This window comes from Phascolarctos cinereus, unplaced genomic scaffold (genome assembly GCF_003287225.1).
Source record: "Phascolarctos cinereus isolate Bilbo 61053 unplaced genomic scaffold, phaCin_HiC Scaffold_5;HRSCAF=322, whole genome shotgun sequence".
In the NCBI taxonomy this organism is placed as follows: Eukaryota; Metazoa; Chordata; class Mammalia; order Diprotodontia; family Phascolarctidae; genus Phascolarctos; species Phascolarctos cinereus.
In genome coordinates, this window is record NW_027555958.1 from 10,177,677 (window position 1) to 10,189,932 (window position 12,256).

Consider the following 12,256-nt stretch of genomic DNA (forward strand, 5'->3'; position numbering starts at 1 on the left):
CTTTGTCTGGATCTGCCGCATCACCCTCTAGTGGTGCAGTTGGGTTTTGTAGCTAAGGCGAGATAATTATCCAGATTCAAGTTCACAGGGTTAGTTGCTGCCGGTTCCTTGACCTAAGAAAGTCAGGCCCGCCCAGCCCGACAGAACAGGCACCCTGGGGGGAAATTTGCTTAAGTGGACCGGTGTCTAAGTCAGGGACTTATTCCAAGGCAGTAAAGACCTGAATCTCTCACGGGTTCAGGAAAAGTCTAGCCCCCACAAGCACTGTTGGACTACATTTCCACCAGTCCTCCCGATGCTCCTGGGTAAGCCAGATTCAGTTTGGAGTTACCTTGGTATGTGGTGCAAGAAGCTGGCCTAAAACTGGTTTCTGCAGGGCTGCTTACCAGGTTTCCCAGCAAATTTTGTGGAAAAGTGAGACTTTACCTTAGTTGAGGTCTTTGGGATTCCTGAACCCCAGGATCCTGTGTGACTTTACTTCTATCTTTTGGGGGTCTATGTGGTGTCAAACTAGTCCTGTTGGGCCCTTTCCCTTCCATTTTTCTTTATTTTCCTTGACGTTAACAACGTTTTGTTCCTCTAGATGGATTCTGTTATCCTTTTTTCCAGCTCTGTAGAGCAGGTTTGGTATGGCACTGAATAGGTAAGTTAATTTAGGTAGTATTGTCATTTTGCTTATATTGGCAAGGTCAAACCATGAATTATTAGTTTCTCTCCAGTTATTTGGAGCTGGATTTTTTTTCTGTAATATACTTGGTAGTTGTATTAAATGATTTCTGTTTGTGTATGTGTGTGTGTGTGTGTGTGTGTTTGTGTTTGTGTTTTGGTAGGTGGATTCCCAAGTGTCTTATACTCTGATACTGTAGTTCAGGCATCACCTCATGCCTAAATTAATGCAGTAGCCTGCTGAGGGGTCTAAGCCTTGAGTCCCTCTCCATTCCAGTCCAACGTCTGCTCACCACCAAAGTGATTTTCCTGAAGTGCACAATTTGCACACCCCACACACCCTCAACAAACTTCAGTAGCTCCCTGTTGCCTCCAGCATCAAATACAAGATGGTCTGTTTGGCATTCAAAGCCCTTCATCACCTAGCCCCATTCTGTCTTTCCAGTCTTTTTATACCTTATCCCCAGACAAGTCATCTTGATCCTGTGACACTGGCCCCCTTGCTGTCCCACAAACAAGACTTCCGTTTCTCAGCTCCTGACATTTTCTCTGGCCGTCCCCCACTGTGGGAATGCCCACCCTCTTCTACTCTACCTATTGACTCGTCTTCCTTTAATTCCCAAATAAATCCCCATTTTTTACTGAGACTTCCCCAACCCTTAATTTTAGAGAGTTCTCTCTGTTAATTATTTCTTATTTATCCAGCATATCACTTGCTTTGTATATACCATAGTTCGCCACATAATCGTCGCAGATTTTATGCCAACATTTTTTTGCCAAAAAGTGGGATGCAACCATTATGTGAAGCTTGAAAAATTTGTGCTGGTACTACTTAAAAATAGTTTATTACTGAACTGTCTTTGGTGCAAGATTAGGATACATGGGATACTCATGAATATACATTAAAATTGAATGCTGACAATTCGTGTGCATTCCCTACTTGCAAAGGGTTCCCTACGCCACCCCCGTGAATTCTCTAATGTCATGTGCAGTTTGACTGGCAACTCAAGACTGATAATCATTTAAGATCAGTTGAGCCCCAATAAGGGCCAAAAACCTGAATTAATCTTTTTCTCTCTGAGTGAACTAAAAACACCCCTTCCTGTGTCAGCAAATTCCAGGATCAGATGGAACTGACCAGCATTCTTGCTGTTCGTTATCACTAAGCCCAGGATGTCTGGGACCAGACATTCTCTTGAATAATGGGACTCTTTTTATCCTGGTCTATAATTCCAATTGGCACTTTTACATTCTCCTATTTTATTGTATTTACAACCTATTCAATTAAGAAAATTCCTTTCCCATGCTATATGTTAAAAAAAAACATATGGAGGCTGTATTTTTTTGTAACACAGACATCCTGAGTCTGATCACTCTAAACTATATAAAACCTCTCTCATTTTGCTTAATCTTGGAGTCAGAATCACGTTCTGGCTTCCAGACATGATTCGCTAGCTAAAAGGGAATAAACTATATAATCAACGTATCACCTAACTTGTTTGCCTTCTCCAACCAAACTTTCAGGTTGACAAAATTTGCCCACATTCATTACATTCAAGTGGTTTCTCTGAGCGAGTTATTTGGTGGGCAATAAGGCATACCCTTAAAATGAAAGCTTTCCCACATTCTTTACATGCAAAGTGTTTTTCCACCCAGTATGAATTCTCTGATGACTAGTGTACCTTGACTGGCTACCGAAGATTCTCCCACATTCAGATGGTTTCTCTCTGGTATAAATTCTCCGATAGCAAACAAGGTTTCTCTTCTGGCTAAAGGCTTTCCCACATTTGTTACATTCAGATGGTTTCTCTCCAGTGTGAGTTCTCTGATGGATAATAAGACTTCTCTTCTGGCTAAAGGCTTTCCCACATTTGTTACGTGCAAATAGTTTTTTCCAGCATGAATTCTCTGGTATCTGTTAGGGATTGCTCTCCAGCTGATGCTTTTTCCATATTCATTATATTCAAAGAGTTTTTCTCTAATTTGAATTCTTTATGGATAAGGAAGTATCTTTGCTCACTAAAGGCTTTCCTCCATTTATTATAGTCAAAGTATTTTTTTTAATATTCTCTTGTGTTTAGGTGAGCATTCCCTTCGAATAAAGGTTTTCTCACATTTATTAAATTTATGTTTCTCTCCTTTATGAATCTTTGATGTGCAATGAAATTTTATCTTCTCCAGTGGCTTTTCTGCTTTCATTGTGTTCATGTAGTTTTTCTCCAGTGTGCATTCCCTTCAATTTAATGAGATCTGAGTGGTAACTGAATAGCTTCTTGCTTGTAGTATACTTATACAGGTTCTTCCCTGAGAAGAATATATCACATGTGTTAAGAAAGTCCCTGAAACTCTGTTCAAGTCCCTTATATTTACAGAGACTTTCCTCCAAAGCTCTTCTCCACAGGGCAACAAAAGCTGACCTCAGCCTGAAACTTCTTTCAAATTATTACACTGAGCTACATCTACTTGATTAACAGTTGCTCCAGGACCCAGATTGTCATTCCTGCTTGCCCTTCTGTTTCTCTAAACTATTATCACAATCCCCAGTTTCTTGATTCTTGGAATGCCGAACTATATTTGGCAGGTTTTGATCAGATACTTCCAAACAGATGATCTGCATCAGATTTGAATCCTTGGTTTCTGTAAGGGAAACTGAGGAGGATAGCTCCTCCCCAGCCCCCTGTGTAATCGTCTTATGACCTAACAGTGTAACCGCCTCATGACCCGACATAAAGATAAAATGGAGTCATCAAAGCGTGGCCAGGATGAAGGAGACTGGAACATTAAGTAACAACTAAACAATGTTACCTGGGAAACATTTTTTCTTGAGAAAAGCATGTGATTGTCCAAGGAATTGATCACTTCTTGGACAATTACACAATACACAAGTAGTTGGAGCTCTGATCAAGCTCCAACCATTGTTAGAATGTGTATGTGCCCTGCATCTGAGTGCTCACCAAGGAGCCGTACACAAAACGAAATATCAAGATTGTTTTTCCCTGGTTTACATGGATATAAAAAGGGTCGTTGGAAAGGGAGATTTTGGAGACTTTGATGTCAGAGATAGGGACGCTGACTGTCTGCTGGAAGTAGATCCCATGCCTGGCTTTTGTTGTGTCCAGGGATAGGACGCTCCCTGTTGCCTCCCTGACCAGACCTTTTGGCCGTTCTCCAGTCTCCCCTGTCTATTAGGTATTTGAGCTCGCCTGGTCAGTGAGTGGGTATCCTTTCTTTTCTTATTCCTACTTTCCTTTATGTTGATAATTACTTGTTGCATGAAATGTTATTCTTACCTTTATTGCTGGTGTGGTTTTTAATCATTATTAATCATTGTAAATAAATGTGATTATTTGTTAAGTTTATCCTGAGTACGTGTCATTATATCTTGAGATCTGAACCTAGAATCAGGAGGACCTGAGTTCAAATCCAGCCTCACACCAAACACTTGGCACTTACTAACTGTGTGACCCTGGGCAAGTCACTTAACCCTAATTGCAGAAGAAGAAGAAGAAGAAGAAGAAGAAGAAGGAGGAGGAGGAGGAGAGAGGAGAGGAGGAGGAGGAGAAGGAAGGAGGAGGAGGAGGAGGAGGAAGAAGAAGAAGAAGAGAAGAAGAAGAAGAAGAAGAAGAAGAAGAAGAAGAAGAGAAGAAGAAATCCGAACCTAAACTGAATCTTCGCAGTACTTAATCCTTTTGATTACAGTTTCAAACCTAGTCTTTTTAATAAGGGAATCTGAACAAATAAAATAAGTCACGAAGCTATTGTTTGTTATGCTGAGAGAAAGAAACCTCTATTAGAACAAGTTTTTGTTTCTTTCCCCTTCTTCAAGAAGAAAGATACTCAATTAAGATCTCATTTGATCAACAAATATTCATTCCCCCATTAGATTTTACTATGTGCCAGGCACTGAACTTAACTGTGGAGATGGAAAGAAAATTTTAAAAAGCAGTCTCTGCTCTCAAAAAGATATATTCTAATGGAAGATAAATAACATATGCATGTACAAAATAAATATAGAGTAGATGGAAGGTGGCTAGTAAGTATGTGAGGCCAGAATTGAGCTCAAAGTCTTCCTGACTCCAGATCCAACCCTCTGTCCACTGCACCAGCCAGCAAACTGATTAGGCAGATGACCATCATTTGGAGAATGGCTACTAAACAAATGGTGGAACATGAATGTGGGAAATGACAAGTACAGAGAAGCATGGAAAGAATTTTATGAACTGATGAGAGGCAAAGGCAGCTGTGCTAGGAAAATAACAAACACAACAATGTAAATAGAAGGAACCACCACAGGATGACTGAAACTGAATGTGGCAACACTAAGAAAGGTCAAGCTGAGCCCCTCTGAGGACTCTTAAGAAGACACTTCCATGCTGAAAACCAAAGATTGAGTATATTAAGGGATATAATAAAAAAAAAAAGTAGGAAGGAAGGGAATAGGAATCCCAGACTTTAATAATCTTATAAAGCAGCAGCCATTAAAATAGTGAAAAAAATTATATAGACATCCATGAAAAGATCAATGGATCAGACTAGCTAGGGAAGTGAATCCAGTACTACTGAACCATAAGATGGAATTTGAAAAGCTCCCACAAGGAGGTTGGAACCCAAATAGCTGAGTAAGGCAGGAACTCCCCTGAGCTCTCCAGATTTCCCTCTGAACAACTTTAAATAACGCCTCAAAACAAATTCTGGAATGGCAGAACCAACAGAAGGACAGAGTGAAGCACTTTAGCAGCCCAAGACAACTTAGAAGGTGAACATGAAAGGTCTGTCTCACTGAGGTGAGAATGGAGTGCAGTCCAGCACAGGTGGCCCACACAGGCTAGCCAGTGCAGGCCTTGGGGGCAACTGAATTGGTAATAGTCACTTCCAGAGCTCTCTCAATGAACTCCCTAAGAAAAAAGTCCCTAGGGACACATGGAGTGAATTCTACCAGCTATTTAAGAATAATTAATTCCAATGCTATATAAACTAGTTGGAAAAATTGGCAAAGAAGGAGTCCTACCAAATTCCTTTTATGACACAAATATGGTGCTGATACCTAAATCAGGAAGAGCAAAAACAGAAAGAAATCTATAAACTAATTTTCCTAAAGGATATTGATGCGCAAATTTTAAATAAAATGCTAGCAGTGAGATTACAGCAATACATCACAAGGATCATACACTAAGACCAGGTGGGATTTATACTAGCAATACAGGGCTGGTTCAATATTAGGAAAACTATCAGCATAATTGATGATATCAATAACAAAACCGAGAGGAATAATATGATTAACTCAACAGAATCAGAAAAGGCTTTTGACAAAATACAATACCCATCCCTATTAAAAATACTAGAAAGCATAATGATAAATGATAAGTAGTATCTATCTAAAACCATCAGCAAGCATTCTTATTATTTTTTTTAGGCAATTAGGGTTAAGTGACTTGCCCAGGGTCACACAGTTAATAAGGGTCAAGCATTTGGTCTGAGGTCAGATTTGAATTCAGGCACTCCTGACTTAAGGGCTGGTGCTCTGTCCACTGCACCACGTAGATGCCCCTGCAAGCATTATTTGTAATAGGGATAAGCTAGAAGCCTTCCCAGTAAGATAAGAGGTGAAGCAACTATGCCCGTTATCACCACTATTATTCAGTACTGTGCTAGGGAAAAAAAAAAAGAATTAGTATAGGCAATGAGGAAACAAAACTATCACTCTTTGCAGATGGTATGATGGTGTACTTACAGAATCTTAGAGAATCAACTGAAAAACTAGTTGAAATAACAACTTTAGCAAAGTTGCAGAACATAAAATAAACCCATACAAATAGTCAATATTTCTATATATTATTAATAAAGTACACAGCAAGAGATAGAAAAAGAAATTCCACTTAAAATAACTACAGACAATGTAAAATATTTGGGAATCTACCTGCCAAGACAAACCCAAAAACTGTATGAGCACAATTACAAGGTATGTTTTGCACAAATAAAGTCAGATCTAAACAATTGGAAAAATGTGAATTGCTCACAGGTAGGCTAAGCCAATATAATAAATGTGACAGTTCTACCTACTTAATTTACCTACTCAAAGACAAACCAGACTACCAAAAACTTATTTTATAGACTTAGAAAAAATAATAAGATTCATCTGGAAGAATGAAAGGTCAGGATTATCAAGGGAATTACTGAAAATTTTTCTTTCAAAAGAAGGTGGCCTTGCCATACCAGATCTCAAATTGTGTTGTAAAGCAGTAATCATCAAAACAACCAGGTACCAGCTAAGAAACACAGTGGAGGGTTAGTGGAATAGATTAGGTACACAACACACAGAAGTAAATTACCATATAAGCTAGTTTGATAAATCCAAAGGTCTAAGCTTTTGGGACAGGAACTCACTATTTGACAAAATCTAGGAAAACTGGAAAAGAGTTTGGCAGAAACTAGGTATAGACCAACTTCTCATACTGTCTACCAAGACAAGGTCAAAATGGGTACCAGATTTAGACAGAAAGGGTGATACCATAAGCAAATTAGGGGAGCATAGAATAGTTTACCTGTCTGATCTATAGATAAAGGGGAAATTTATGACCAAACAAGAGATAGAGTATTATGAGATGTAAAACTGATAGTTTTCATTATATTAAATTGTAAAACTGATAGTTTTCATTATATTAAATTTTTAAAGTTTTGTATAAACAAAACCAAATACAGCCAAGATTAGAAGGAAAGCAGAATGATGGAAAAAAAAAATTTTTACACCAAATGTCCCTCATAAAGGCCTCATTTCTCAAATACATAAAGAACTGAGCCAAATTTGTAAGAGTACAAGTCATTCCCCAACTGATAAATGGTCAAAGGATACAAACAGGCAGTTTTTAGATAAAGAAATCAAAGCTATCTATAGTCATGAAAAAAAAACCCTCCCTAAATCACTACTGATTAGAGAAATCCAAATTAAAAAAACTCTGAGGCACCACCTCATGCCTATCAGACTAGCTAATATGACAGAAAAGAAAATGGTGGATGTTGGAGGGGATGTGGGAAAACTGGGACACTAATGCACTTAGGAGAGCTTAGTGGAGTTGTGAACTGATCCAACCATTCTGGAGAGCACTTTGGAACTATGCCCAAAGGATATAAAATGATACATACCCTTTGACCCAGCAAAGCCGCTACTAGGTCTATATCCCAAAGAGATTTTTTTTTAAAGTAGGGGGGATGGGGAAAGGACCTATTTGTACAAAAATATTTATAGCAGTTCTTTTTGTGGTGGTAAAGAACTGGAAATTGAGGGGATGTCCATCAATTGAGGAATGGCTGAACAAACTGTGGTATATGATTGTAATGGAATACTTTTGTGCTATAATGAAATGAGGAGCAGGATGCTTTCAGAAAAACTCAGAAAGATTTACATGAACAAAGTGAAGTGAGCAGAACCAGGAGAACATTGTACACAGTAACAGCAATATTGTGTGATGATAAACTATGAATGACTTAGCTATTCTCAGCAATACAACGATCGAAGACAATTCTGAAGGACTTATGATGAAAAAATGCTATCCACCTTGAGAAAGAACTGATGGAGTCAATGCAGACCAAAGCATACTTTTTTAAAACTTTATTTTTCTTGGCCCTTTTTTTTGGTGTGTGTTTTCTTTTACAACATGACTAATATGGAAATTGATTGCACATGTATAACCTATATCAAATTGCTTACCATCTTAGAGGAGGGTAAAGGAGGGAAGGAGGAACAGAATTTGGAACTCAAAATTTTAAAAATAAAAGAGGATTCTTGGAAGATGGTGGAACACGACAGGAAATACTGGGCTCTCCAAAATTCTCTCACAAACAAGGTAATTGTCTCAAAGTGAACTTTGGCAGAAATAAGTCAGGGTAATGAAGTTTACCTCCTAGGACAACCTGGGAGGACTTTAAGAAAGACCAGACCTGGGGCAACTAGGTGGCACAGTGGATAGAGCACCAGCCCTGAAATCAGGAGGACCTGAGTTCAAATCCAGCCTCAGACACTTACTAGCTGTGTGACTCTGGGCAAGTCACTTAATCCCAACTGCCTCACCAAAAATAAGAAAGGAAGAAAGAAAGAAAGACAGACTAGACCTTCAGGGGCAGAGGGTTTGGCCTGATTGAAGTGCAAACAATTCCAGGCAGACTCTGCTGAATCAGCAAACAGTAAGTGCTGGGGGCCATTGGGGGTTGGGTGGCAGCGGACACTTTTACCTTATGGTCAGAGTGAGAGTTGGACAGCTGAGTAGAAGATTAAAGGACTCTCTGCTGTCTTGGGACACCTGGCCCAATTGTGCTGACCAGAATCAATCCCAGGTTGCTGCCTATTGGCACTTACAGGACAGCAGAGTACTTGGTTTTGGTTTCAATTCCAGGGCAGAGAGGAAAGCTGAAGTTTTCTGCCATGGAGAGACCACAGGGAGCAAGAGTATTTGCAGTGACAAGCCACTAAAAAAAAAAATGAGTAAGCAAAGGAGAAAGAACCTAACCATAGATAGATATGAGGATAAAGAAGATCTGGGTTCATACTCAGAAGAAGATAGTGAAGCTAAAAAAGCCACTCCTACTTCACAGAAAAATGTCAAATGGTCACAAACCCAAAAAGAGTTCTTGGAAGAACTTAAAAAGAACTTCAAAGTTCAGATAAGGGAGATAAGAACAGCCCAAGAAAATTATGAAAAGAAAGTCAACCAATTGGAAAGAGATCCAAAAACTTAAGGAAGAAAATAACTCCTTAAAAATCAGAATTGGGCAAGGGGAAGCTAATAACATTCTAAGACACCAAGAAATAATGAAACAAAATCAAAAGAATGAAAAAATAGAAAAGAACGTGAAATATCTCATTAGAAAAGCAACTAATCTGGAGAACAGATCAAGGAAAGACAATATAAGAATTGTTGGACTACATGAAAGTTATGCTTTTTTTAAAAAAAGAGTCTAGATAAGATATGACAGGAAATCATTAAAGAAAAGTCCCCTGAGGTTGTAGAACAAAAGGCTAAATAAAATAGGGGAAAAAATCCATTATCACCACCACCTGAAAGAGATCCCTAGATGAAAACTCACAGGAAAATCATAACTAAGTTTCAAAGTCAAGGAGAAAATATTGCTTCAGAAAAACCTGGAAAGACCTAGATGAATTGATCCATAGTGAAGCGAACAGAACCAGGAGAATGTTGTACATAGTAACAGCAATATTGTTTGATAAAGAACTGAATGAATTAGCTATTCTCAACAATAAAGTGATCTAAGACAATCCCAAAGAACTAATGTTGAAACATCCTGTCCACCTCCAGAGAAATAACTGGTATTGATTGAATAGAGACTAAAGCATGCTATTTTTCACTTTTTAAAAAAATTTGAATCTTCTTATACAAAATGACTAATATGGAGATGTTTTACATAATCGCACATGTATAACATATATCTGATTACTTACCATCTTAGGAAGGGGTAAGGGGAGGGAGAGAGGGAGGAATAGAATTTGGAACTCAAGATTTTAAATAAAAATGTTTAAAAATTTAAAAATTCTTTAACTTCTAGGAATTCTCATTGGGCTTGTGTCCAAAATGCACTTTTTGTTTGAGGCTTTGTCGATGTTTTCAAATCATTGTCTTCTGTATTTGTGTCTTGAGTTTCCCTGTCATCATAATAGCTCCTTCTGGTCAGATTCTTTTTTTGTTTCCTCAGTCTTCAAGCCTCGTTCTTCAGTGTGGACTTTGTTAGTGCCAAGTTCTACTTGTTTCTGCAGGATTGTTTGACCTGATCATGTCCTTTCATATCCTTTTACTGTTTTCACAGCTCAGTCTGGGAGCCTGCAAGTTTTCAGTGCTCTCAGATTGGTGATCTGGGGAGAGATGGTTATCACTCTACTTGTCTGAGCTCTGTAAGTTCCTGACCCAGGATTGGACCTGTTGGCTTATGTGTGGTTGAGTTTCTGTAGGCTGCTGATGGACTCAGTCACTTACCCATTAGGAGGTTCTGTGGGTTCAGAGGGACTGAACTGCTGTGCCGAATCCTCTTTGGTCTAGGAATCCTTCCCTGATTATTTCACTGTTGGCTGATGTGTTGGGCTAAAGGATATAACTGAGTTGCTGCTTCTCTGCTCCCAGATTGACACTATTGTGTTCCTGGAACTTATCCCTTGCTCAGTACACAGCTTACGATGGTCCCTTTTTGAAAAAATAATCTGAGTCAATATCTTTACTTTTATCCTTTTCCTATTTTCAGAGTCTTCTTGTGTTATCGCTGTAGTGATGCACCTCTCTTGGCCCTGAATCAGTGACCCAGAACTGGGCAGAGCTGCCTGATGGCACCTATTCTTGCACTGAGCAGTAATTCAGGGATCCCCTGGGATCTCCTTCTCCAGTCCTTCCTGACCTGATGCTTTGTCTTGGCCCTGAGTTCTGGAATGCCCCCTACTGCATCTGCCATCTTTCCCTCTCCTGGCAGCCTGTTCCCTAATGTTTGTAGACCTCTCTCTTTTCCTAAGTTCTTCTGGGCTGGAAAAATTACTCATTTTGACTTTTTCTTGGCTTTGCTGCTCAGGATTAGGTCTGGTGCATTTTCTGCATTGTGATAGAGGAAACATGGTGGGTGAGCTAGATAAAAACCATCTCTCTCACTCTGCCACCTTAACTTCACCTCTACTATACATGTTTGTAATAGGATTTTTTTGGGTTTTATTTTCTCAGTGGGGGAAAAGGGAAGGTGAGAAGAGAAGGCAGATCTTCATTTGAAAAAAATATTCTTAAATGCTGGTTAACTGACTCCTTATTGACATCTACAGTCATGCTGGAACAATAAAATTAAATAAATTAATAAAAAAAAATTTTTAAATCTGTTTTTCACTAGCTCTAGGAACTTCTCTTTCCCCATATATCCTAAGTCACAATGTAGTAAGGCATTCAAGGACCAGCTGCTTCTTGGTATCTTTTGTGGAATGAGTCTAGTATTCAATTGCGTATTTCCAGCTCCTGTCATTGTCTCTACAGGAGGGTACCACCAGGAGACTTGATTCCTCTGACATCAGTGACTACCTTCTTGGCTTGTGTCCCAGCAGCCTCATCAGACTTTCACCAGTCATCTAACCTGTGAATTGTACTGCAGTTTTATTACAAACCATCTCCCTGGTGTCACACATAAAGTCTTCTCTTCTTGGGTGTCCTCAGAGCTCCCCGGTCTCATGGCCTTTAGGACAAGGCTCCTTCAGCCACATTGGTCTCCCCTGGCCAGCAGGGTACCCTAACTTCATAGTGCATTGCTCCCTGTCTCTGGCGTACAGCACCCCCTGGGGCCCGGGCAGAATATCAGTGGTTTGTTGTCATCGTATGCCTGCAACCTCACTCCAAACACAGTCTGTGACCTTCTCGGTGACAGCACGCTTCAAAGGCGAGTCCTTTAGCTTAGATTCAGGATATAGTCAGTCCCCTGCTGACCAACGCAACTGGGCCCTGGTGACCATCAAGGACTGTGTCTAAGCCCACTGAGCTGGCATATGCATGCATGGTAAAAGATGTATATCAAGGCAGTTGACTGAGTCAGTAATTTCTAGGTCACAGCTGTCCAACCATCAAAA